This window comes from Leopardus geoffroyi, chromosome E1 (assembly GCF_018350155.1).
Source record: "Leopardus geoffroyi isolate Oge1 chromosome E1, O.geoffroyi_Oge1_pat1.0, whole genome shotgun sequence".
NCBI lineage: Eukaryota > Metazoa > Chordata > Mammalia > Carnivora > Felidae > Leopardus > Leopardus geoffroyi.
In genome coordinates, this window is record NC_059330.1 from 24,151,066 (window position 1) to 24,178,641 (window position 27,576).

General features: G+C 51.7%; 2 long non-coding RNA genes across 2 annotated transcripts; both read left to right on the top strand.

Annotated features, from left to right (window-relative positions):
• Window positions 1-62: 62 nt before the first annotated feature.
• On the top strand, window positions 63-27,153 carry LOC123603347. The gene is made up of 3 exons (XR_006714843.1): window positions 63-187; window positions 8,996-9,102; window positions 26,197-27,153. It is a non-coding gene; the product is annotated as an uncharacterized LOC123603347 (long non-coding RNA).
• Window positions 17,285-18,318, top strand: LOC123603348. The gene is made up of 2 exons (XR_006714844.1): window positions 17,285-17,582; window positions 17,916-18,318. It is a non-coding gene; the product is annotated as an uncharacterized LOC123603348 (long non-coding RNA).
• Window positions 27,154-27,576: the final 423 nt, after the last annotated feature.

Sequence of the window (27,576 nt, forward strand, 5' to 3'; positions counted from 1 at the left end):
AGCGCCCGCCGACGTCACCGCGGCCTGCGACCAATCAGCGGCTCGCGGTCCCTCTGTAAACCATTCTGCATCCCCCGGCCGGGGAGAGTGCCGGGAGACCGCGTTTAGAGGATCAGTGGCGGCCGCATCCGCGGCCGGGCGCGGTGCGGGCGGCGGGCAGCGAGGTGCCCGAGCCCCTCCTGCTCCGGTAAGGCCTCGGTTTCGATGGGAAGGACTGAGAGCGCGGGAGTAGGAGCAGGCGGAGGGTAGACTACAATTGGAAGGTGGGATTAATCTAAGGTTGAGCCTTGTTGAAGGTTGGGGTGCAGCTGGGTCCGGGAGCCCTGGCGGCCCTGGTGCACTGTTTGACTTTGCAGTTCAGCGGGTGTTGGGCTTTTCTCCCTCTCTCTCTCTCTCTCCCCCCTTCTCGCTTTCTTGGCCTAGAAGTTTGTCCCGAGCACAGCGTGCGTCTTTGGGGGAGTGGGGGAGGGAGGGCGTTTGGCAGCAGAATCTTCTCCTCCGGTCCCTCCAGCGCCTCTTCCCCCAGTGCATCCAGAGTCCACGGGTCTTGGTCTCCCGGAGATCTGGGTGTCTGTTGCCCGCAGCGCCGTCTTGGAAAGTTGATTCCGGCGGTTTCCTGGTGGGGGCGGGGGAGACCGGAGGCGCGGCGCCCGGGAGGGGGAAAGGAGTGGGTGGGGAAGCGCCTCGGGTGAGGAGTTGCAACCCAGGCGAGAAGTTGTGAGAAAACTGTGATCCGGAGACACCTTTTACATACAAAAAACAAACGACTAGGCGGGAAACCGCAGGGCATCAGTGGCGGCTGGTGGGTGGTGGTGTGGCAGCGGGAAGCTCCGTCTGGAGCTGCACTGAGAGGCTGCAATGGATTCGGGTGTGCAGCGTGAGGGCAGAGTGGGCCCGGCTCCCCTCCTCCCCCGTTCCAGGCTCTGGGCTTGCCACAGCTTCCGGAGACCACCGCAGACCACACCCCCTGTAGTTCACTCTTCAGGGAGCCCTTCCTTCCCGAATTCCGAATATGACCCTCGGGACCACTGCCCCGGGGCCGGTTATTCCAAATGTGGGGTTCAGGTGCGGGTCCTGGGAACCTCAGCCTCCAAGAGTCACTCTGTTTCCCTGGCCTAGATCAGTCAAATTCCAAATTCCTTTCCGACAGCACTACTTCTGTGCCAAACCGGGATTTCTCCTGAGGTCTGAAGGTGTCAGGGCTGGGCGAAGGTGTTTTTGCTCCTCGTTTTTTGTTTTTGTTTTTTGTTTTGTTTTGTTGGGGGGGGGGTGCTAAGAAGACGCATTCAGCCCTACCGTGGAAGAAAATAAGGACGGGCAGCCAGCCAGGTCTAGTTGGCATTTTGGAATTGGCCTTTCGATCCCACTAGTGGTGTGGGACTCAGATTCACACAAAGGCCGGGGACTAAGTTGGGGGAAATGCGCGCTGAAACGCAATTACAACGAACCTGAGCGGGCCTGGGATCCAGGTCTCAGCAAACCGAATACCCTCTTCGGACGAACCGGGTAGCCGCTACAGCGAATTTGGTTTGCGCTCTGTGGGAGTGGAGTTTTAGGGCTCCGCCCACGCCCCTTCTCTGCCTTCTAGCTTCTGCCCACACCACCCTGCAATCTCGAGGCCGCCGTCAGCCTCCACCTTGCCTCCTGCTTCACCTTTTCATCAGGAGCCAAAGCCGAGGCGGTGTGCGCCTTTTTGGCGCTCCGCGCATCCTGACCTCTGGTTGCCGGGCCTCTAACAGCTTCTCCACAGCCCCTCCACACACACCTGGGCTGGGGCTCCCGGATGCAGGGAAGGCGGTGTTGGGGCTGGTTATCTCTCTCTAATCAAGACCCCGCTGTGGGCCTCTCTCAGGGCCCGGCTCAGGGGAGGGGTAAGAAGGGAGAGCAGTTCTCTAACCCTGCAGCCCAGCTTCGCGAGATCCGACTGGGTTTTCGTGCTCCTGGGGCAGACCCAGCGGGACAAGCCGATTCGCACCCAGTGCTCCAGCACGTGCGGAGGCGCAAGGAGCTGCTTGGCTCAGGGGTCCCCATCTCCTCCCCTCGGAGCCCGAGGTGCCTCCTCAGCCCGTTGGGTTGGATGAGGCCCGCGGGGAGGGGCTGGTCCAGTCGAGCCATCCCCACGCTCTCCACCCCCCCCCCCCCAGCTGTCCTGGTTCTCGCCGCAGCGCCCTCGACCCAACCGCCCCTTTCTGGAATCTAAAGCCTCGGAGTCCCGAGTGGCTCAACCCCCGCCCCCGTCCCAGCTGGGCTCCTTCTCATGCAAAGCAGAGGGGCCGCGGGGGTGGAGGGCGGTCGACAGGGACCTACGGGGAGACAGCTGGACCCGGCTGCCGGCCCTTCCTGAACCCAAGGCCCGCCGTCTCCCTTCGAGTGGACAGCAGGGGGTTGCTCCACCCGTTTAGGGGTGCAGGGATCTAGGGACCTCGGCATAGGCGGGGGGAAGAGGGCCCCTCCCTGCTGGGGACCAACGCAGTAGGGGAGTTGAGAGGACGAGGACAGGATGCAGGCTCTGGGGCATCAGGCTCTGTTTGTCCCTGTGTCCAGATGGTTCACTAAACAGGTCTGCGGGAACCAGCCCTGGCGGCTACCACAGAGTCCGGCAGCGCAACTCTAGGCGCGCCTCTTGGCTCCTCATTCTAGTCCCGATTTAATGCCTCCGTGGCGACAGCACTCTGTATTAATGCGGTTTTTTTTTTTCGTTTCCATTGAGCTTTTATTTTAAAACGTATTTAGTCGTATAGACACGGACAGAAAACGGACCCAGCTTTCCAAATTAGCCGCTTCTGAAGGCTCGCAGCCCAGCTCTGCATTTAAACCAATGGCTGCTCCGTGAAGAGCGCCAACTTCCCCTCCTTACTCTCACCGCCACACTTCCTGCCAGCGTCCTGAAGTACACAGCGCTTTCCTACGCCAGGACCTCCAAGTCGCACAGAACCACAACCACGCACACCGCCCCAGGGCGTGTAAACTCTGCGCGGGTGCTGTGAGGGTCAGTTTCGAGGCGGAGTTTTCGCTCGGTGGCAGCGGAATAATCCTCTCCACTTCATCCCCAGGCTTTCTTGGAAAAGGCCCCAGAGGGGCCAGGAAGCGCCTTTCACAGTTCCAGTCTCCCTTCTGAGAAGCGCCTTGAGGATCAGCCCGAGAGGCCGGACCCTGCTGGGGGCTGGGGTTGGAGGGGGTTCTGCCAGCCCTCCCCAGCCGCCCTGCAGTTTGGGAGGGTTGAAGGCGCCCTCTCTTGCAGTCGGCTTTCCTCCCGCGACCTCCGTGGTTCCAAGCCCTAGATCGCCTGGCTCCCTGACGTTCTCGAGTGGCTTGCTTGCGCGGCCCAAGAACCCAAGCCTGCCCCGCACGGTCAGCTGCTGTAGATCGAGAGCGGCGCCCGCCCCTGGCCGCTTCCCTCCTCGCCCACTCACTCACTGTGCAGCCCACCAGCCCCAGAAAAGGGCGGCGAGGCCGTGAAAGGAGGCGCTTGGGGCGGAGCGGACTCTAGGCGGTTAACTTTGCGGGGCGGTAGGAGTGGGGCGCAACCAGCCTCGCCGGTGCAGGCAGAGAGAGGAGAGAGCGAGCGGGTCGTCTCGAGTGGTCCGGGAGGCCGCACAAACTGCGCACAGACCCGGTAGGACGTCGCGGATGGGCACGGGAAACTTTGGCCCAGGGCCCTTGGATCTGATCCTACTTCTCCAGCTCTCTCCTTTCCCTTTGCTCTGCTCCTGACTCAGGTTGTCCTAATCTCACTCCATCACTCACTCCTGGTGATGATCTACGTGTGTGCACCACTTTACAGTTTATATCACTATCTCCCCTGAAAGGCATAGTAGGAGGGGGATTGGTTTCAGCTTCTTTTTCCCCAGGAAAGAGAGCCAAGTTAGGGGGTTTGCCCGAGATCCCTGAGCCAGGGCACTGCTGAAGGTGAGAAATTTGGGGTTGGGGGCTTGTCACCTTGGATTGCTGTGCACTTTGCCCCAGCGGTGGCTTCCAAGTTGGGGATGGGAGAGGGTGGGGGACCGCGGGGCCGGGAAAGGGCAGCATCCGGCCGGGGCTTCACGGTGTGAGCGCTCTGGCTGGGTAAACAAGGCTGGCTTCCCACGAGGGCTGGGGAGGGGGCGGGGTACCCTGGGCCGGGGCTGGGGGGTGGGGCGGGCAAGGTCAAGCGTGGCGATCTCAGATGGAAGGCAGCGCCGCGGAGCAAAGACCGGCCGTTGATAGTCGCGGAGGGGAGAGAGAGAGAGGGACAGCAGTGAGTGGAGAGGGACAGGGAGAGGGAATAAGGACAGAAAACTAGGGAAAAGAAAAGCAATGCGGAAACGCATGCAGGGATAAAAGGAGGGAAGGGGCGCTGGGGGCAATGCTGGGAGGAGCAGAGGAAAAGAGAAGAGACCCAAAAAGACACCCACACCCAGGCGACATAAAAAAGCGGCGGGCAGGGAGAGGTGCGCAGCCGAGCACCCGCAGGTGCTGGGGGGGACATCTGGCGGGACTCGAGGGTGCGAGGGTGTGTGACAGTCGCGCTCGTAGGCGGGAGAAAAGGAGGCAGCGTGTTTGGTGGGCGACTCAGCGCCCGTGGAAAAGCGTGTGAGCGGCTCTGGGCAGGAATCCAACAAATAAATAAAACGTCTAAGCGGCGTGACAACAATGTGTATTTGGGTGCGTGCCCGTGTTCCTGTGTCTGAACACACACTCACACCCGGTAAGGAAGACAAACGGGGCTCGCGCCTCAGAGTAATTAATCCTCTGACTAATTGACTCTCTCCCCTTACCTAATGGTGGTGGTCAGTGCCGACATCTGGAGAGATATCAAAGAGGGGGGACCCCCAAAGCTAACTACGTTTGGGACTGGGATTGAATTCTTTCTGGACTTGGCAGCTCGAAATCCTCCCTCTGTGGGGGCAGAGTTCAATAGATGTTGCTGCCTCACCAGTCTCTCCATGTTTGCATTAATGAAAATCTCCTCCTATTAGGGATGGCCAGGAGTCGTCCACATATGCGCTGAAGCCCTTCATCAATCTCAGGCTGAAAGCCACCCACTTACACCTCTGCCGGACATTTCCTACCTTTAGGCAACACCAAGGCTCTCCCTGCCCCAATGTTCCCCCAGGAGCCCAGGCTCTGCATTCTCTCTGTCATGACTTTGTCTTCCCCAGAGCCTGGGTTGTGTCCTGCAGCTCTTAGTAGAGCAGGTGGAAGTTTTGAATGGGCTGGGAAGCAGCCTTGGGTAGATGGAGGGAGATCGGCAGGAGAGTTGAGGTCGGGGCAAGGATAGGAAGAAGCTTCTAGAACCAAACTCATTCAGATACAGGTGGAGAGACACAGAAGCCCAGGGGAGAGCAGTGCACCTGGCAAGAATGAAGCCTCTGGGGACAGAGTAGAAAAAAAAAGGTAGACACCGTGCACCATGGGAGAGAGCGTCAATTGTGTGGGAAGGCAGGCAGATGACCATGTCTCAGTGACTGTGAGGGGAACAGTTCCATCAGTGTGTGAGCATGGGGAGGGGCCCCTCTTAATTTCTCCTATTGTACCCTCAGTTCTCAGGGCTGGGGGAGGAGGCAGTGAAGAGAGTATTGGACTTAGATCAACCCCTTGATAGTGGAGTTGGCCAGAAGGGGCCCAGGGCCCATAGTCTGTTTGGTGATGCAGCTTTGAGGCTTGGGTTTGGGAGGTGAATGTCAACTCTCACCCCATAGAGGTGGCAGCCCTCCTCAGGGGCTAAATAAATAATTAATTGCTGCGATCCATAACCTGCTTAGCCTAGGGAGAAGAAGGGGCAGGGAAGGGCAGCTCCCCAGGAAAAAAAAATTCACTTCCCCCTCCCCCACTAAATACATTCTTAATTGTCCCTTGGGAACATTTGTACATTTGACCAAAGCAAATCCCCAAGCAGTAACAGCAGAATTCGTCATAGGGGCTGGCAGTCCTGAGAGAGCTGGGGGTCTGGGAAGGGGGAGGTGGGAGAGATGGTGGGCATGTCTGAGGAGGTGAGAAACTTGGCTCTTCTCTCCCTGTCTCTGTCATGCTTTAGAAAGAAAGTGAACAAGAGGAATAAAGTTCCAGAGGAAAGAAAGAGAAGGGCATATAAAAGGCAAATCCAAATCAGGAAGAAAAGAAAGTGAAGGAAGAAAGAAAAAGGCGGGGGTGGGATGTGGGGGGGAGACACGCTAATAAAAAAGGGTGAAGGCGGCCCCAGGAGGCTGGGCCTCGTCCCAAACCATCCGTCTTCATTGTCTCCGTGTGTGCTAAGGCAACTCCGGCATAAGGAAAAGCCACTATTGGAGCCGCGGCTTTATTTTATATCCTATACATCAGGAGGGAGGCAAAGCTTTATTTTCGCCAAGAGACAGATATTTTATTTCTCTCTTACGGTTTTATGTGTGAGAGATGTCAGGTTGCCACAATGGATGGCTAATGCATAGGCAAGAGGAAGCCGTGTTGGCATGCTGTGTGTCATGGGGTCTTGGGGGGGTGAGCGGGCCTGGGATTTAGGGCTGATGGGACACTCTGGGGGATTTCTGCTAAAACATCTCTCTTCATAAATCCAGAAGCATGGTCAGCTCAACAGGGAGAAGAAGGAGTTTTAGAGGGAAAAGAGTTGGGCTTAGAAATAAATGAACACACAAAGGAGCTGCTTCCCTTCCGACAGGCTGGGGCCACGGGAGCAAGGTGGCCCTGTGGAAAAGCAGAGACCCACATCCAAACGCACATGTGCCGTTCGCGAGGCAGTGTCTTCCTCCAGAATCCACTGTCATTGTGCTTCCTTTCCCCATTTTATATTTTTCCACCTTTTTCTTCCCCCTGTTCATCAGAAATCTTTTTTCCACCTCCTCAGAGCCTTAGGGGGAAAGAGCTATTAATTTGCAAATCATCTGATCTGTGAAAGGATCAAGATGCCTGTTTTTCACCGCTAAATCCAATGTCTTGGGTGGACACACATATGCACACGTGAGCCCGTCATGCTGCGAATCCAGAGGGTGGGGATGCCAGGTTTCAATCCAAGAAAAGTGCCCCACTCCCTGCCCTCCCCCCACCTGGGACCTGTGGCTCGAATTAAGCCTTAGATCCCAAACTGCATAACGTTCATGTTCGTATTTTTGAACCAGAGAGAAGGGGGAGGTGAGGGGACAAAGAGAGATAGGGAAGTGTGTTAATGTACATGTGCCATTCAGGACTTGGACTAGTCTCCCTACTTCCAACCCCTCAAACCATTTTTTACAAGAGTTGCTTTTATTCATTCTCAGGTCCTACTTTTCCAATTTTTTTTTTAAATTTCTTGGTCTATAACCACTGTGGCACAGAAAGGAGATCATGCTCTTTTCCTCTTTGCAAGGGGGATGAGAGGCGGCTTTGGATCTCTAGACAATGAACATGGGGGACCCAGCCACACTGTCCTGAGCTGTGGCCTTTGGGGAAGGCATTTAGCCTTTCTGGGCCTCAGTTTCCCCATATGAATTGGGCTAAGTGATTGCTAAGGTTCCTTCCAGCTTCGACCGAATGAGATAATGTGTGAAAACATTTTGTAAACGCTAAAGCTGGACGAATGCCAGGGATTATTATACGATTCTAATCAATCCTCTTTTCTCCACATGGATCTTGGCTGTTTAGCGCCAGCAAGCAGGCTAAAGAGGGCTGAAAGCGAGAAAGCTTAGCGGAGATGGAAAAGCTCTGTGGCATGGACAGAAAAAAACCTGGCACCTCCAGAAACATTCTGTCTCTGTGTGCCCCCCAGGCCTGGTCGGAAGGGGTGGGGAAGAAGAGGAGGCCTGACTTCGTATGACGCATGTCAGTCCACATGGAGGCAGAGAGTATATTTCTTCTAAAGCATCGTTTGTCTCCAAGTGACTGACATAGGAACCTGATGTGAAGGCGATCTGCGATGGTTTTTTCCAGGAAGAAAGGGAAGAGCAAGGTGTAGCTGATTAGCAAGTTAATTATTTCAGTATCCCAAGGGTTCCGGTGTGGTGGTAAGTTGTCCAGCCCTGGTGTAATTTCACAGTCCATGCATTTCCTGGTGAGCACCTGGGGTGCCCGGGTCTGTCTCTCTCTCCATCCACCTGCCTCATGTCTTCTTGACACACCTGGGGAGATGGGTAGGGCTGGGGAGGTAGACGGAGCAGTGCACATATTTGGCCTAGGCTGGAGGGTGGGGGGGTGGGGTGGGGGCAGACAGAGAACAGAGCGGAGGAATCCTCTACCTCCACTGAGTGTTTAATTATTTGGCCTTTCCTTTTTCTTAAAAAAAAAAAAAAAAAAAAAAAAAAGAAAGTCTCTTGTTTAATAAATATTAATGAAGCAGGTTCTCAGAAAGTCGAGTTGCTATGAGGTTACTTCCCCACACTCAGCATGGAGAGCGATTGGGTATGAGGGGCCCCTTTTGCCTCTTACCTCCTCCTACCCCCGGCTCTCTCGCCAATGCTCATGTTTGCTTTCTCAACTCTGGCCACCGCTTGGTCTGCAGCGGCCTTCTCCAATCTGACTTCCACGATCTGATTTCCCCTTGTGAGAGGGGAGGGAGGATTGTGTGGTCTAACGGACACCTCCCTCAGAGAGATAAGTTGGGGATGCTAACGTTAGTCCCAGAATGAGCAGCTCCTGCCACTCTCACTCTCTGGGCTGGTAGGGCCAGCCCCCTGCCGTTCCTTCTGAGGTGGACGGAGGGAGGGCTCCACAGTTTACTTAAGACTGGTCCCCATCTGCTCAGACTGGCCTTTCATAAGGGGAGGGATTTATGCAGTGTCCTTGTGCACAGACCTGGGATTTGCCTGAAAACCTCGGGCCTCCGAGAATATTGTTGAACGCTAAAATGTTCAGCCACGGAGATGATTCATGATTTGTCTGCTTGGACAGGGCGTGTGTATGAGAGAGAGAGAGAGAGAGAGAGAGAGAGTGTGTGTGTGTGTGTGTGTGTGTGTGTTGGGGAGAGGCGCATACATTGATGGGTGCTTTTCACCATTCCTACTTCTAAATCCAAACATTAGGAAACTTTTCTTTATCTGTATTTACTCAGGAGACAGCCCACGGCACCAGCCTCCGGAGAGCCCACTTTCTGACTTCAGCGGTGTGAAGACGATACGATACTTTTTTGGTGCTGGCCTTCAGCTGTCCCCCAAAGAGGTTGGCTGATATCCCTGCTGGTGGAGAGGGGCCGGGGGCTATCTGGAAAGATAGTTCTGATGACTGCTTCATTGGGGGTGGCAGAGGATTTGGGGAACGGGGCTGGGTGAATTGCTGTTCAAACTACATTGGGCTCTCTTTATCTCAGAGGCCTTGGGGATCTCAGTAGGGGAGAAGTTAGAGAAACTTAGAACACAGGAAGACAGGTGGAGGGAGTTCCTTGGCTCAGTCTTAGTATTGCCATGCTAAAATGAAGCCCAGGGATGGTAAACAGATACAACAGAGCAGGGTTTTTGGGTTCCATGTGGGACCTTGGCCCTGGTTGCTGGGAGATTAAGAAGTCCTTTGCAAGTGGGGCACCTGGGTCGCTTGGTCGGTTAAGCGTCCAACTTTGGCTCAGGTCATGATCTCACGGTCCGTGAGTTCGAGCCCCGCGTCGGGCTCTGTGCTGACCGCTCAGAGCCTGGGGCCTGTTTCAGATTCTGTGTCCCTCTCTCTCTGACCCTCCCCCGTTCATGCTCTGTCTCTCTCTGTCTCAAAAATAAATAAACGTTAAAAAAAAAATTAAAAAAAAAGAAGAAGTCCTTTGCAAGTTGTGGAAAGACCTAGAAGTTCCATTTATTCGTAATCTTTGGGAAGTAAATGCAATCTCTTTTCGCTGCCTACTGGCTGGTACCGTGCATTTCCGGCTTGTATGAGCCTCATTTGTGGTTCTGCCATTTTCTCATTCACGTTCTAGTTTGGACTTGCAGATGAAGACCCCCAGCCTTCCCAGCTCTTGAGTTTTCTTTCCTCCCAGGCCATTCATAATTTAGCCAACAGCCTAGGCCATGGGTCGGCACACATTCTGAGAGGTGAGCTGGGCAGGCCTGTAACCACGGGCGAGGTTGTTCTCATTTGGGCTCAAGGGACGATACAGCTTCCCCTTAAAAAAGCAACAGGGAGCCATTTCTGTGAATCTTTTAATGAAGGATTTACTACTAATTTGATAAGTTCCGTGCTCTTTTTACTCATTCTGCATGAATAACTTTGCCAGTCAACCCGAGGGTCTGCAAAACCTATAAAAATGCTTCCTTTGGTCTCCCTGTTTTAACACATACTGGGGCTTGGGGCTGTCAGCCTCTGACAAACCCAGGGAGGAGTAGAAACATTCCAAAGACCTGGTCTTAGAATGTTATCTCTTCCCCTACCCCAAATCCTCACCCTCCATGTTATCTGTCCTTATTGCAAATGTAGAGACCTCCTAGGGAAGTGTGAAGGGATGGGTCTTAATCAGGTTTGGGGAAAGAAGGAGAGGAAGTTGAACTCAAAGAAAGGTAGGGAGAGTCAGAACGTTAGAGGACGCTCCTCTGTTGTACTTCTTGTGTGTTGTATATGATAGATCTCCTACAAATTACGCATTGGCTGCGGTAATCTACAGTGTATAGGTTGGCATTTGCCAAATGCTGCTTGGCCAAAACAGTGTTAAATAAAATCGTAAGAAATGCTACCAGGGCCTTGCATGGGTTATTTAATTCTATCAGTGATAAACAATGTTAATGTGTAGCATCTCAGCTGGCACAATATCATGTTTCATTTATGTATGCCGAGATATATTTAACCATGAAAGATAGAGTTTTCCAACACATATATTTCCTAATGATTACTTAGAAGAAATGTGATGGGAGCGGCAGAAACCTCTTCTCTGCACACACAGACTGCCAGGAACACATATTCACGTGGCCAGCCAGCCACGCACATACTGTCATATACGGGCCTCCACGGGTAAGTGTCAATGTCGATCCTATAAGTGTAGATCCAGCTGTATGCACTTGTACACAATAATGCAGACATATACCAGCGTTTTAGAATCTTTGGTACATTCACACGTGTGTTCTCCCATGCTGCTGCATAGACAGATGCTGATATGAACACGCAGACCATCCCATATGTGGGCATTGATATGTACACAGGTAAGCATTCTCAATGCAGATTCTCATGAACCGAGAAGAATGAGTGCCCACATGCAGGAGAAGACTACATAAGCGTGCCTCTGTGCACCTGTGCACATTTGTACACACACACACCCCTGCTCTGGGGTATACACTGAGGACACCCCATACAGCCATGGTGTAACAGCTGCCCTGTTATTCTTGGAGGTTCCAGACAGGGTGGACGCTATTTGAATTGGTCATTTGCCCTGTATGAGCCCTGAGGCCTTCAGAATGGAAGGCCAGAGGAACAGGGTCAAGATGCCAGTGTGCCTGGCCTCTGAGGAAAATAGTATGAAACTGTGGGGGATAGGAGAAGAGGGTTGGGTAGTTTGTCTCTGCAGAGATGCCTCCAAAAGGGGATCAATCTTTTATTCACTCATTTAATGTCAGGACACCTGAGTGGCCTCTGGGGGCCTGTTTCTGCTGCCAGTTATCTGTGTGAGCCTAGGTAACCTGCTCTTTGGGCCTCATCTTCTGCCTCTGGAAAGTGAAGTGTTGGCCCAGACCAGTGGCTTTCAGCCCCAGTTACACAATAGAATCATCTGGGGAGCTTTTTTAAAAAAAAATACAGACACCTGGGCTCCATCCCAGACCAATTAGATCAGAATCTCTGGAGGTGGGTGCCCAGCATCTTATTTTTTTAAAAGCACCCCAGGTGATTCTATATTCAACCAATGTTGAGACCCACTGGCCTAGATACTCTCTAAGACCTGTCTCGCCCCAAAACTCTGCACTATAGAGGGAACTTTTATATATAAAGCACCATGCTGGGCACCAGGGTACTCTGCTGAAAATTCTAATTCACTTGCTTGAGATCATACAAAGCCATTAAAGTCATTCATCTTTCAGTTCCGGAAGAGGATCGTTTTTGAACAAACTGTATTTATCCTGTAAAAACTCATGCCCGTGTTTCCAGTTGTCTCTTTGTTTCCCTCCATCTTTGTTCCAATCTTCCATCTCTCAGACTCTCTCACTCATCAAACATTAATTATACGCCATATACGCAGATGCTATAAGTGGGTGCATGATAACTGTGATAGGTACCTTGCTACCTGCACATATTTCATGTCTAGCTCCCCACCCAACCTGTCCAGCAGCACCGTATTTTTAGCAGGGTAAATGACAAGGCACAGGCCCCCCGGGGGGAAAGTTTTCTCCCTCCCCCAGCCCTGAGTCAGAGAACAGCAGCCCCTCGGCCCGTGCCCCAGTTCTGGAGGCTGGTGAGGTGGCTGAAGAAAGCCTTGAGCTGCGTGTCCTAGAAAGCTGCGCTCAGACTTGGGCCTTTGGGAATCCTACCTTAATATTCTCCAACAACCGTTCCCCAGGCAGAGCCAGTCCCCCCTTGAAAACAAATCTGCTCGCAGCCGCACCTGTCAGAGGAGGCTGAGCCCAGCTGGGGCGCCTCACCCACATGGCAGGTGGAAAGCACAGCCGGGACAAGTGGGCTGCCACCCGTGGGCCCTTTCTCAAGGTGGGGATGCTAACGAGAGTAGGGGCAGGGGCTCTGCCTTTCACTTGGGGATGGGGGAGGGGGAGGGTTCATTCTAGATGGGGGGCCTCCACTTCTCCCTCAGTGCTGGCACTCCCCAAAGTTGATGTTTGGGCCCCTCCCAGAGAAACTCAGAACTGGCTGGTTCTCTCTCTCTCTCTCTCTCTCTCTCTCTCTCTCCTCTCCCACTCTCCCCCTCTCTCTCTTCAGCTCTGCTGGCTGGCTCACGAAGAAGGCTAGGCTGGGTTTTCTCTTGAAGGCATTTAGACTAGTTTTCTTTAGGGACGTTCCAGTGTGGCTACTGTTACCTCACTATCCACATGGGCCCTGCAGCTCATGTTGGGGCCTGAGTGGGTTCAGCTCGAAGCCTCTCCTCCATGCTTGCTAACGATTTCTCCATTTGCCTCTTTATTTTTTCCCCTCTCTTTCGTTTTGTCCCCTTTCCCCCACCGATGACATGCCAGGTCGGGTCTTGGCCCCCAAAGAGGCCTGCACATAGGGCGGGAAAGGTGGCTGATCACAGCAGATACCTCGGGCCGTGTTCCCCTTCCTCCTCTTGCCTCATTTCCCTTGCACGGAGAGCAGGCCTGGTGCTAAGGAGGGGGCCCCAGACACAGCACAAGATCCTCAGATTCTAAATCTAGGGCCAGAGCCCAGCTTCCCACGCCTGTGCCCCTTCCCAGGGCCCATCTCCCCTTGGGCCTGGGGAGCATCACACCCCAGGATGTGATGGATTCCCCAGGCGCCTTCAAAGGACTCCACATTTGTTTGCAATGCAGACCTTGAATCCTGCTCTGGTCATAAATGTTGTTTATTTTGACTAGGACCTACTGAAAGGGGATTGGGGGTTGGGGAGGGCACAGAGAGGATGCCTAGGGAAGATCATAAAACCATTAGCAGGACAGGGCTTTTAGGGGTCACAGGATCATAGAATTTTCTGGCTGGAAAGAACATAGGCCATTAGGAAGGTCAGAGATGACCCTTTGTCAGCAAAAGGCCTCTAAGTGCCACATGGAGCTAGGATAGGGAGCTTTGGGTCTCTTTCTAGAAAGTGGACACAGGGTGTGGGGGCATGACCCCCCAATAACCTTACACGGGGTGGGCGATAGTTTGCTGAACATGATGGATTTGCCCTCCCGGTGGGAGGAACCAGTTGCTTGAATGTGCAGTCGAGCCTCTTGTTTGGGGGAGTGGGCACAGCTCTGGGCAAAGGAAATAAAAATCTGCTTCCACCATTATTTGGAGCAGCTAGTTTATACCAGGTGCTAAGCCCAATGCTCTTCCAGTACCTTCAAAACAATCTTGAAAGAGATGTGATCTCCATTTGGCAGAGAAGACAAACTGAAGCTCAGAGAGGGGAGGTGGTTTGCCTAAGGTCACACAGCAAGTTAGTGGTAAGGCCGGGACTAGACCTTAAGACTTTGGGTTCTTTGCACCTAATCTCCTTCCCCCCTCCTCTCCCCTCCACCACCTGGTTTGGTCTGGTCCTTGTGACCAAATGGGAACAGGGCTCCCTTCTCTCTAAAGCTCATGGTGGGACTCAGGAAAGTTCATGAGCAAACCTCTTTTCTAATGAGAGAGAACATCAGAGTCTAGGGCTCCTTCTGGTCCCTGGCATAGTGCTGGCTCCGTTCGCAGAGAATGTGCTCCCATAAATCCTGCCAGAGTCAGGAGACCATCTTGGTTGCCCATTATTTGCTGCGTGACCCAGAGCAATTTACCTCACCTCTCTGAGCCACACCCTCTGGAGCCATCTCCAGACCTGAGGTCTTTATGGAAGGTGAGCTTTGGTGGAGGTGGTGGCAAGCTAGCTGACCCCTTTTGAGTCCCTCTGTGGTGTCACAGCTCTGGGGGGTGGGGGGGGGGAGATGAGATGAGACTTGGTTTTGCCCTCAAGGCTGACTCAGGTCACGAAAAAGACCTGTCAAAAGCAGGCAAGGCTAGGCTGGCTCAAATCCCTGCTGAGAGCGGGAGGCGGAGAGCCAGGGCAAAGGCTGGGCTGTGAAGAGGCAGCTTAAGCAGCAAGTTCTTTCCTGATCCCCTGACTGTGTAATCCAGTTGCTTGGAGAATGGAAAATCCCCTTCTCTTCCCCCAGCACCCTCCCCCACAAAGGCCTCCTAATAGGCCTGCCAGCTTTGGGGTGCTAATCTTCCCAGATATCACTCTGAGAACAGGTTGCCAGGGGTCCCAATCCCAGCTGCCCCTCAGTGGAAAGGGTGGGAGGGGGCAGGAGTCTGGCGACTTGTGTGTGTGGGGTCTCCTACTCTCTGGCCTACCCAAAGGATCAGGGACACTGATGGGCCTCTGTGCTAAGGGAAACTTCAGGGACGGGGACAGGGGCAGGAGGGCTGGATCCCGGGGCAGAGGTGCCTTGGGCAGGGCTTATTATTAAACAGCCCCATTATTTCATCCAGCATGTTCCTTTCATTTTTATTTGAAGACGGCTCCCTCCCCAGCACCTTCGCCTCCCTACCCCCTACACTTTCACTCATCCGTCTCCTGAGCCGCTGACAGCTGCCCTGCGGGTGAACTCCTGATCCTCCTGTGTCTGGAGAGACCCTGGGGGGGGGGGGTGGTCAGGCCAGAGCGTGCCCCCTCCCAGCTCCCTGGCCCCCAGCCGCCCACATGCTCATGCCCTCAGGATAGGGCCACCTCGGCTGTAGGAACATACCCAGAAGGAAGAAAATGAAGGAGGGAAGGAGCAGGCAGGAGGACCAGGAGGAGGATGAGAACAGAAGAAATGAAGTGGGGGGAGAAAAGGAAGGAAAAATGAAACTAAGAAGCAACAGTGAGAGAGGGAAAGAGGGGACATAGGAAGGAGAAGAGAGAGGAAGGAAAGGAAAGGAGGAGGATCCATGGAAGGAGGAGGGTGGGGGGTTAGGGGGCTGCACCTGCTGCCAGAAGCCCAGGTCTCCCCAGGTGTGCAGGATGAGTCTGGATGGGGCCCCACCCCCCAGCTCCACCTCTGGGAGCATAGCCCTCCCTTTGGCTGAAAGGCAAGCCCCAGGAGGCCACAGATCAGTGCCCTGGGCTGTTTCCACAGTCTCTTGCTTGTGGCGGTCAGGGCTGTGAAGACCAGCCAGGTGGGACCCTTCATTTCCTTCCCAGGATGGTGACTGCTTCTTCCTGGTCCTCATGCCCATGCCCACCTTAGCTGGCTCACGGTCTGCGGCCTCTATCCTGCCTGCTCCTCTTGGGGAATAGGTCCTAATTGTTGGGTTTTATGATGTTATGATGGACAGGGCCTTAAAGATCAAGTGTTTCCTATCCCTTTGCTTTACAGATGGGAAACTGAGGCCTAGAGAGGAGAAGGAGCTTGCTTACAGTCACATTGTGAGTTAAAGGGGAGCCCTGCCTTTCTAACGTCATGGGCTAACGTGGAAACAACAGCCAAAAAGGAATGGGGGCAGCCTGATGTCTCTCTGGAGAGGGCCGACATTCGATCCGTTCTGCTAGAAACACTGCCATGGCGTTTTGTATCCTAGGTGAGGGAAGACATTTGTGACTACAGTAGTTAACCACATTCTGAGCACATGCCAGGAACTTTGACATATATTGTTCTCAGTAAATCTTTACACATATCCTGTCAGAGGGATATTCTATGTCCTGCATTTACAGAGACATAAACCAAGGCCCAGAGACATTAAGTAACTTGTCCAAAGTCACACAGCTAGGAATTTGAGATGGGATTTGTTCATGCCACGCTCTATCTTGGATGATGATGGCCAGTGCTCTCCACCCTCCACCCCATTCTCAACCCGCCCCCCCCACCAAACTCCAGGGGTTAGGTCTGTGACACCCTCCCCCCCGCCCCCATCCTGTACAGGACTGATATTGTCAGGGAGAACACAGGTGGGTGGAATCCTGTGACCATGACCCACTGACTTCCACCAAAGACCCCACAAGGACAAGGGTAATGTCCCCTGAGACATTGTGTGATTTATCTGGTGATATTGTTATTTTATGGGATGGGCCAAAGAGGTGTCAGGAAGCAAGTTTGCTGTAAATCTCTTCTCTCTGCTCCCTTTCCCTCTGCATGTCCCCTCCTAGGATTTATGGTGGAAAATGTCCAGAGCTAGGGACTCGGGGCTTGGGTTCAGGCTTGGGGTGGGAAGGCAAGGAACAATACATCTTCCTCCTCTGAGATCTGCTAACCGTGTGTGTACGGGTGTGTGTGAGCACTACCCATGCTCCATCGCAAGCCTGCAGTGTATACACCGCAAAATCTTTATTAAGACCTCCATGGCACTCTAATGGCTTTGCAGACAGAGCATATTGTCTGCACTCGAGGTGTGTTATGGGAGCCACCCCAGAGGCTGGTGCCCCATGTGTGCTTTCCTCACTGGTGGCTGTGAATTTCTGAATCAAGCCAGGAACCTGGGGGCAGAGCCCTTTGGGAACAGACCTGTGAGCCATATGCAACCTTGGAGGATGGGAAGAAGCAGGGGGCTCCCCATGGGGCAGGGGGCAGATGGAAAGGAACTGCTCCTGGGTACTTTTTGAGATTAGGGAGGCAGGTAGGAGGACAGCTTAAAGTTTGCCTTTAATGGGGTGTCTGGGTGGCTCAGTCGGTTAAGCGTCCCACTTTGGCTCAGGTCATGATCTCACAGTTGGTGAGTTCAAGCCCTGGGTCAGACTCTGTGCTGCCAGTGTGGAGCCTGGAGCCTGCTTTGGATTCTGTGTCTCCCTCTCTCTGCCTCTCCCCTACTCGCACTCTGTCTCTCTCTTTCTCAATAAATAGGCGTTAAAAAAAAGTTTGCCCTTAAGAGACACCAAAGCTCCTGTCCCTGGGGAGAGTAGGCCCCGGACAGGGAAGTCATCTTGGCCTGCACTGTGGATGCAGTGCTCCAGCCTGGCGCCCCGGAGAGATGCAATAAGCTGCAAAACCTGACTCCCTACATGTAGAGAGCCTGGAGCGTGGACATCTCCTTGCTGTAGGGTCTGTACCGGGAGGTGAGCACGAGAGGACCGGTGGAGACTGAGGCGCCATCTCCCCCTTCGCAGCTCTCCCCCCATGGTGAGCTTCCTGGGCTGTGAATGCTGGGTTGTTTGCATGGAGCTGAGCTTGGCCAGCTCAGAGGCTGGCAGACACTGGCTGCAGCCAGAGGTCTAGAGACCACTCAGCCCAGAGAGGGAGGAGGAAGAGGAAGGAGAGGGAAGAAATGCTGAGGCAGGGAGGGGAGGAAGGGGAGAAGCTAGGGAAGGCCTTTCCTGACTTGTCTGTCCCTTCCCCAGAGGCCCCTGTCCAGCTCCCTTCCCCAGAGGCCTCTTCCCTCTGCCCAACCCCCTTCCCATCACAGAGCTCCCTGCACGGGCTCTGTCGGCCTCCACTTCGTCCTCTCCATTGCAGGGAGATTTCTCCAGAGTGTGTGGCACCCAGAGGACATGACTTGGGCACCCCACAATTCCCATGGTCCCACATCCAGTGTACAGAAGAGCACTCGGTGAATCCCAGCAAATGAATCCAGGAGAAAGGCGGAGATGTCACTCTCCGTGTTAATACCAGGTCACTCTCCCTCTCCATTTTTTCCCCTGCTCCTCTCCCGGATGCCCAGACCAGGGCTGCGCTGTGTCTCTGGTTAAATATATGGAATTATCTATTACAATACTTCAATATTTATTACATTGATTTCTCTTTAAATGCTTTGTAAATCATAGCAAAAAATAATGGCCTTCCAACAGAGAGTCATATACCGTAATCAACTGGAAGAAAGTCGGCATTGTAATTTAAAATAAAAAAAATCCTTATGTGAGTCTCTCGTTTAAATTAAGAGACAGGACGTGATTCAAATAATAAGACCCCAGTGAGGCTGGTTTTTCTTGGCAAATTAGTAGAGGTTTTAACTGGAACTGAAAAGGTGTTAAGGTGGAACACTGACCTTATTAGACCTTAATTATTTTCTGTTGTTACATTCCTGGAGCAGAGGGTTTTTTTCCAAAGTGGCCATGTTAAGCCTCATCGGAGGAACTTTGGCTTTCGAGAGATATCATTTCTCAAGAGGCATTAGTGGGATAAAAAGCAGACACTTTGCCTGTGTCCCTTTTCCTCATGCCAGAGTTTCCAGGGCTCCCAGAACTCCTGGTCTAGAGGCAACATTCTTGTCCTTGAAAGCTAAAAATTCACCTCACTGCATCTCGGGCTTCTTACGTTCAAACTTCTAGTGGCAGCCTCTTCCCCTAGATCTATATCCTCTGTCGACTAGTGAAGCCTGCATCCATCTGGCCAAGAGAGAGGAAGGGCATGTGTGCTTTTGCGCCTGTGTGCGCGTGCACACGCTGGCTGTGGGAACACAGCCACCTCCCTCACCTTTCACTGCAACCTTCCTGCTCTGCTTTCATGGCCAACTTTGGCTGATTATTGGTCCCAAAGCTCTCCAGACCTAGCCCAAGATGCCAGGGCACCTGGAGATGAACTCAGCAAATGCCCTCCTCTCTAAGTGGAAATAATGTGAGTGAAGTCCTAGCTCTATGCTTGGCACAGGGTGGGCATCCAATAGTGATGCTTTTATTTTTTGCTGGAAGGAAGAGCAATCAGAAAAAAGTCTTTTCCACTTGTTTCCAGACCCCCCCCCCCCGCAACATATCCTACTGGCCCTGGGGTGGGGTACAGTGGTAGGAAAGAAATACTGAGCCCTAAGATGCTTTGGTGCAGACTTCTGTTCCACAATCACACATTGCTTCTGGAAGATAACCCAGCTGAGCTCTTTTTTTTTTTTTTTTAATTAAAAAAATTTTTTAAATGTTTATTTTTGAGAGGGAGGGAGAGAGAGAGAGAGAGTGAGAGACAGCGAGCAAGCAGTCAGGAAGAGAGGGAGACACAGAATCTGAAGCAGGTTCCAGGCTCTAAGCTGTCAGCACAGAGCCTGACTCGGGGCTCGAACTCATGAACTACGAGATCATGACCTGAGCTGAAGTTGGACACTCAACCAACCGAGACACCCAAGCTCCCCACGCCCCTTTTTTTTTTTTTTTTTTTAATTAAACTAAATCAGTTCCATTCCTCCCACGGGCCTTCAAATAGACTTTGGATTTGATCAGATTGAGGGAGAACTTTTTCCGAGGCCTGGTGTCTTGGGGGACCATCTCTGGTGGTTCATCACTCTAGAGAAGAAAGTTGGGGTGGAGGTGGAGGATGAAGTAGAGTGATGGCAAAGCCCTGGGGATTGGGGGACCGAGGCTGTTACTGGTGAGAGGGCTCCCCGAAGGAAGAGGTATATCACAGCTTGCTTTGGTTGTCCATCAGCTGTGAAAGTTGAGGCTTGTACTGCAGAGGTGAGACCTGTATTCTTCAGAGGATATCCAGAATCCTAGGACAGCAGGTCTGAAAGGGTTTTAGAGACTATCTAGGCAGACTCTCTGGCTTTATAGAGGGGACCCTGAAGCAATTTGAAATGGTCAAACACCCTGCCTGAGAGTCCATGGGAGTGCAGAGTCGAGATGGTGAGGGAGGGACACAAAAGCTACAGGTACTGTGGTCTCTGGCCCAGGGGAGGCCTGCTGGAGTCCTGGAGTCTTGTCCCAGCAGGGGTGGGTCAGTCCCTGCCCCTGGCCAGCTGCAGTGACCCTTTCTGGACCCCATTCGTGCCTGTCATCACTCAGAAAGGCCATGGATAAAGGACATTGTGCCAAAAGGAGCCAAGAGTCTGGGCTCCAGCCTCAGCAACTGCATATGACCGAGGAAGTAGTTCTCTCTGAGCCTGTTTCCTCCCTGCCCAGAGTGCCGAGTGAGAGGCTGGCTGTGCAATAGCTTTGTAAGGATGTGCTGCACAGGTGGGAGGGACTTTTGTGGCCAGCCTGGATGCAGAGCTCCAGATGTAGAGATAATTTAATCAGACTTTGATTTGTGGGCTCAGATTGAGTTTTGCTTCCCTCTCTTACCTTCCTTGTGGCTTAATTCCAAATTCTGCCCTCACCCCACCAAGATGGGACAAGAGAGGAAGCTTAATTATCCAATAACATGACTGTAAAATAGACAGGTATTATTATACCCATGATACAGATAAATAAACTGAGGCACACATAGATTAACTCTCTGGCCCTCCCCTCACCCCAGCTGGTGAGAGGCAGAACTGGGATATGAACCCGTCTTTCTGACTCTGGATCCATCAAAATCCCAAGTGGCAGGGATTACACACACAGTGGAATATGGGCTCCACAGGGGCCGGGGTTTATAGATGATTTGTTCACTGTTGTATTCCCAACCCCTCGAATTGTCCCTGGTACACAGTGACTAATAAATATTTTTAAATGATAAAGGTCAACTTTAAGGGATGGTTTGGTATAGCAAAAGTGAGTTAGCAATAAACAACTTACTGGGAGCTTTATCTTACATCACAGTCTCATAGATGGTTCTGCGTGGTAGAGAATTTGGGGTAGTATTTCATTGTCCATGGGAGCCCTTTTTGGCTGTTTTTATTTCCAGTTACCACTGTGCCAAAGGTTTGGGCCTCAGATAGTGGTTAAGCCAAAAGGAAATAAAATGAGGAAATGGCAACACTGGCGGTAGCATAATATCTTTGCAGATCTATGCAGATTATATTCAAATGATGTTACAGAGGCAAATACTATCTTTAAAAAAAAATCTTTATTTATTTTGAGGGAGAGAGAAAGAGGGGGGAGGAAGGGGCAGAGAGAGAGGGAGATAGAGAATCCCAAGCAAGCTCTGCACTGTTAGCACAGAGCCCAATGCAGGGCTCAATCTCATGAACCCTTGAGACCATGACCTTAGCCGAAACCAACTGAGCCACGCAGGGGCCCCAAGGCAAATACTATCTTGCTCCTTGGTAGAGCCCCTGGGGAGACCTTATGGAGAAGAGGACACTGCATGTTTTCCTAATCAATTCATCCTTCAACTTAATTTCTAAAGATATGGGCCCTTGATGCAAAGGCACCAACCTTTCATTCCGCCAATTTTTGCTGAGCACCTACTATATGCCTATGCGTTGGGTTAGCTCCTGGCAGGTACAGAGATGCCCAAGGCATGGTCAAGAGCATGGTCAAGGCATCAGGAGGCTGCCCTCGGGGCAGCCGGGCTGGTCCAGCAGCTTGCTCGACTTGTCCTTCTCTCCTCCCTGGTGGGCAGAGTCAGCATCTTGCTGCAGGTGGGTCTTTCTCCCCACTGCCATCCTCACTTCTCACCCTCCACCCCCAGCTCCCAGGCCTGCTGAAAAGGTGCAAGAGGGAATCTGAGAGATTCTATGCTGTTTGTTTTGGGTTCAATGGAATCTCATTTACACGTGTTAATTGCAACTAATTGGCACTAATTGGATGAACAGGAAACCCTCTGGGAACACTCATACCTTTAATTTGTAGTAAATATCATTAATTAACATATGCTAATTAGATCCAATTAACATTGATTAAGGGTTTCCAGCTACTTGGAAAGTACAACTAACTCTGTGTCCTCCTCTCTTGGTTGCCTGAAGTCAGCACAAAATACAATATGTGAGGTCTGGGCAGGGAGAGGACTACCCTTCTGGAGACATCTCCATGTCGGGGGCAGTGCTCACCCAAGCTGGATGCTTGGAGGATGGCACCCTGCCCTCTCCCTCCCCAGGGCAGGGGGGTCTGCAGGGGTAAGGGCTGCAAGGTTAACACTTCTTAGGGAGTGGGAGAGTCTGACTGTTGGGAGGTTCTCCCCTGGGCCTGGCTCCCAGTGTGGGTTGAAAGGGCACGCTAGAGGTCAGCCTGGCAGGGAGGGTGAGGCTGCTGAGACCAGTGTTTAGACTCCTCCTTCAAAGATGGTGGAGGGTGAGACACCCATCAGCTCAAGTCCTGTGTGGCACATGCACACAGACACAGACAAACGGACACACACATACTCCTCCTCTGTCCGACAAAGGTGTGTGGATGTTGACCTCCTCTATCTGACACTGATGTGTGAATGGGGACACCTCCTTGGTCTGACAGACACAGAGATGGTGGGGCCATCTCTGTCAGGCATCTCCTTTGTCCATTTTAGGATGTTTTTCACTCAAGATTGGGATGATCAAATTATCCAGGGTATTGGTGTCGGATTAAAAAAAAAAAAAATCACTTGCCTGGGAACCAGAAAGCTTTTAGGTTTACTTTCACTTCTGTTACCAACTAGCTATGAGACTCTTGGGTTCATTAAAATATATATAAATTGTTTTTAGTCCAATTACAAAAAAACAAATATTTACTGCAGACATCCCCTCCCCCCAACCCCCCGTCCAAGATCACCCTTCCTGTAATAGGCTTCCAAGGCCCTGCCTTTCCTTTTCTGCAACATTGACTTTACTGCATCATGTCCAATGTCCGTCTTCATCAACAAGCTACAAGTTCTCTAAAAGCAGGGTTTGAATCTGGCTTGTTCACTGTGGCACTTCATGGGCACTAAAAAAGCTGTTAGTGAGTTAAATAATATGTGGGATGGGGGTGCCTGGGTGGCTCGGTCAGTTAAGCGTCCAGCTTAGGCTCAGGTCATGATCTCGTGGTTTGTGAGTTCGAGCCCCGCATCAGGCTCTGTGCTGACAGCTCAGAGCCCAGAGCCTGCTTCAGATTCTGTGTCTCCCTCTCTCTCTGCCTTTCCCCCACTTGTATTCTGTCTCTCTCAAAAATAAACATTAAAAAAATTTAAAAAATAATATGTGGGATGAAAACAGATTTGTTGAACAAATGAATGAACACGTAACACAAAGCCATTGTTAATTTCAACCACCGCAGAGAAAACAACGTTTGTGTGGTGTGTGTATATTTACATTTTATATATAAATAAAATATGTTTTATATATCAAACCCATACACATAACATGAATACCTTTCCCAAAAAGCTTAATGCAGTTTTTGCTCCAACAACTTTAATTTTTTTTTAATGTTTTATTTATTTTTGAGAGAGAGAGAGAGACAGAGCGTGAGTGGGGGAGGGACAGAGAGAGACAGAGACACAGAATCCGAAGTAGGCTCCAAGGCTCCCAGCTGGCAGCACGGAGTCCGATGTGGAGCTCAAACTTGTGAACTGTGAGATCATGACCTGAGCTGAAGTCAGACGCTTAACCGACTGAGCCACCCGGGTGCCCCTGCTCTAACAACTTTAAAAGCATCAGTGTTCCAAACTTTAAAAACCAAAGAAATCACTTAGAACTTTAATTATTTAGATGTCGTCCACTTCTTTAATTTTGCGAATTTTGAATAATAATGTTTTAATTTCAAATTTCTGTTTCAGTCCCTCTGAATGAAGGTAGCAAACAGTGACTCAACCATTAAAACTAAAAGTTTGCTATTAGAAATTCACAAGACTAAATTGAGAATTGAGAATTGTTCTTCCCTCTTTTAACCACTGGGTAAATTCTGCAGCCAATTTTCTCATCTGTGTAATGTGGCTACAGATACTTACACTAACTCTCCAGGTCTCTCATGTGGGAAGTGTGGGTGATTTTGTAACCCAAGGAAAGGAGTATTTTCCAGGCCACTTGAGAAGAAAAGCTTTTCTAGCTCCTAGATCTGAGTTACTGGCTCTGATAGACAGAGATAGGGGCCTGAGTGGGGCAGAACCCGGCAGAAACCTCTCCTCCAACGGGACCTCTGTGGTAGTTCCTTATTCACCTAACTCGAGGAAATAGGGCTGCCCTGAAGGGGTTTGGGATTCAATGTTGGAAAGATTGCCCTGTGAGGGGCATGGCCCCACAGAGGGGAAAGTGGATTAAAAGCCTCTGCTTTGAGACAAGCCCTCTTCTGTTTTACACTTAATCCTCCCCCAACCCAATGATGCAGGCACTATTATTATCCCCATTTCACAGATAAGGAAACTGAGGCTCAGAGAGGTCAATTATGTGTCCTTGCACACAGCCAAATGGCAGAGCTACAGTTTGAACCAAAGTTGGGCTGCTATGTGCTGCCCCTTTCTCCTGCCCACATTTTTTGGTGCCTGCAGAATGGCTCCAGGAAGCTGTGGCTCCTGGGGTAACTGTCCCCGAGGCCGGGAGCTCCTGGCCCCGCTTAGGCCTCAGCAGCATTGCCAAGTGGACACCCACATTCCTGGCCCCCTCCCCCATGAAAATCTGAGGTCTGAGGGAGAGCTGCTGGCAAGGTTCACAGCAGCTTAATTACCAAAGTGATTTTGATTTGTTTTTGTTAATTGAAATCTCATTAAGCAAGTAATTTACTCCAACATAGCTCAGGAGTCCACAATTCTACGGGTGAAGAGGCTAAAGGGGTTTTTAGAACTCGCCTTCATCTGGGGATTGTGTGTCTTACTTTGTCTCGTGGCCTGTGTGTGTGTGTGTGTGCACGTGCGTGCATGTGACTGGGTGCGCATGTGAGTGGGTGTGCACGACATGCACCTCCTGTGGAAGGGCCCCTCCAGCTGGCCAGGGGCACCCTTTCTCCTTCTTAGCCTATACTCCCCTGTCCCACCACCCAGGGCCCTGGACTCCACCTGCTTCGTCCTGTACTGTGGGATGATGAGAAAAAAGTGAACCCAAGCCATCTGTCTATAGAGTGTGCGTGCACCCAGGTGTATGGCCTGTGATATAGACACACACACAGACACCATTTGGTATTCGTCTGACTTTGTGGCAAACACTTTTCTAGGCATGAATTGGAAACACACTGGGGGCATAGACAGCACCTTTTAAGGGAGGTCTCTTCTGAACCCTGGACTTTATGAGTTCACCTGCTAAATGCCCCTCTGGGGTCTTCTTTCCTGACTCGGATCTCACACACTGGAACCCCTTGCCGTGGTCCATGGTCATGCTTCCCTGACTGTAAACTCCAAGAAGGTGGGAGCCACTTGGCTTCTTCATGGCTGCGGCTGTGGTTTTGCTGTGGGGGTTTCTTACTGGGTTTGGGGTGGGCGATTCTTCATTGGATGGGACTCTACTGGGAATTGCAAGCCTTTTAGCATTCCTGGCTTGCTTATTTAGTACTGGGAGCGTCTCTCCAAGTAATTGTGATAACCCAAACGTGCCCTTTACATGTTTCCAACCTTCTCAAATGGAGTGGGGGTTTGAGACCAAGACAAGTGCCCACACACTGCCTGGCACATGGTAGGCGTTCTGGGAGCATTTTGTGAACGGGTGACTGAGCACATATGAGTGGCGCCTCTGATCTGGTCCGTATTTCTCCACTGCGTGTGTGCGTGACTTAGCAATGCGTGTGCTGCTCCTGTGGCCTGTGCCCCTGGGTGCGCTGGGCAAGCAGGGGGTTCTGGGCCCCGTTGCAGGCCGGGGCCCCGGTTCTCCAGAGCTCTGTCTGCACCAGGCATCTTCCCTCTCTCCTCGTGGCCTCATTCCCTGTCTGCCTCTCCCAGTCCCCCGCCACCCAGCTGCCTCCTCCTTTTGCCCCCGACTACGGCCACTTGGTAGTTTTCCAGGCCTGACATTTCGAACATGCAATGCCATATGTATTGCCACTCTCAGGTAATTATCACGTAAAATTAAGCTAGTCTTGTACATGAAACCAGCAATTAGCCAGGGATTGAAGGTCAGGGAGAGCTCGTTTATAGAGTCGCTAACAAAATGTTAAGTGGAAGTGTGTGTCAGATGGGCCAGGAGGCTGGATTAGCCGGGGTCGCAGCGGTGGGACTGGAGAGCCGTGGAGACTCCCTGCTCTGCAGTGCTGGGCACAGCAGGAGGAGCTGGGGATTTATGGCTCACACTTTTCTCTTCCAGCTCTCAATCTGGGGCATGGCTTTGAAAGGAGGTCGCTAAGCCTGCTAAATCCTAGTGCACACCAACACCCCATTCATCTGGAAACCTGCTAGGTCCTGCCTAAAAGCCTGTGTGTCAATCCTACCTCCCGCCTGGCTGCCCACCACCCCAGCGTTTTACACTGAAGCCTTTCAGATCTGCCTTGGGTATCTGAAGCCAGGATGATCCCTCAAGACTCAGTAACTTTGCCCATGCCCTTCCCTTTGCTGGGAACACCTTTCCCTCTCTCCCAACTCTCTTATCATCAGCCTGCAAATTTTCTATTTCCCTTCCCACAATTTCAGTTCTTGTGTCTCCGGGAGCCTTCCCAGATGCCCCAGCCCCCGCCCTGCCGCAACGCCCCGACTTTATTCCAAAAGAAGTTATCTTCACTTTTGTACCATAAGCATATCTCCACTGTTGTGCTTATACTCGATGGCAATTGATTGGTGATTTGTCTGTCCCCCACTACTGGGCTGTGAATTACTTATCTCTTCTGGCAACCTGGAGGTGCTCAGTAAATGTGTGTGGGATGAATATAGAAATTACTCCCTTTTGCTCTCTGTTCTTTTACATATCCTTCAAGGTCCTGCCCAAATGCTACCTCCTCTGGGCAGCTTTCCTGAATTTCCTTCCCTGGTAGGATGAATCATGCCTTCTCTGTTCCCATAGCATTTTGTATATATTTTATTACTGCACTTGCAAATTCATTATAGATCTACTCGGGGCTACCACGTTGCCCAACTCCAGAGGGTGACATTCACATTGAGGAAGGCAATGCAGAGATGGTGTCCGTACTTGCCCACTAGACAGTGACCTTCTGCAAAGCAAAGACCCTGTAACTTTGCTAAAAGCCTGCATATAATGTGCTCTCATTGGGCACCTTAGTGGCCATTCAGTGTAGGTATGCAATAGACATGCAATAAACGTGGGTTTAGTTATTGGCCAGGAACAGATGGTTCAGTGGAGAGAGCCCTGATTTGGAAACTGGGAACTGGATTCCAGTTCTAGCTCTGCCACTAGATTGCTGCGTGGCCTTATGTGAATCACTCAGCCTCTCTAGTCCTTATCCTTTAAAATTAGGTTTTACGTGTCAAAGTGCCTGGGACAAAGCCGGTGCTCAGTGCATGTTAGTTTCCCACCTCCCTTTTTTCATCTGTAAAATGGGAATTTTAAGATTCCTTGTGGTGTATAGAATTATGGGCCTTCAGGATTAGAAGAAGTCTTGACAGGCATCTGGTCTAACCCCTTGTATCTCCGATAGATGGTCATCTGGTTCTGGTTCATACGTCTCTAATGCCAAGAAGCTCACTTCTTCACAAAGTAGGCCATTCTATTTTTAGACAGCTCTGCCTTCAAAGA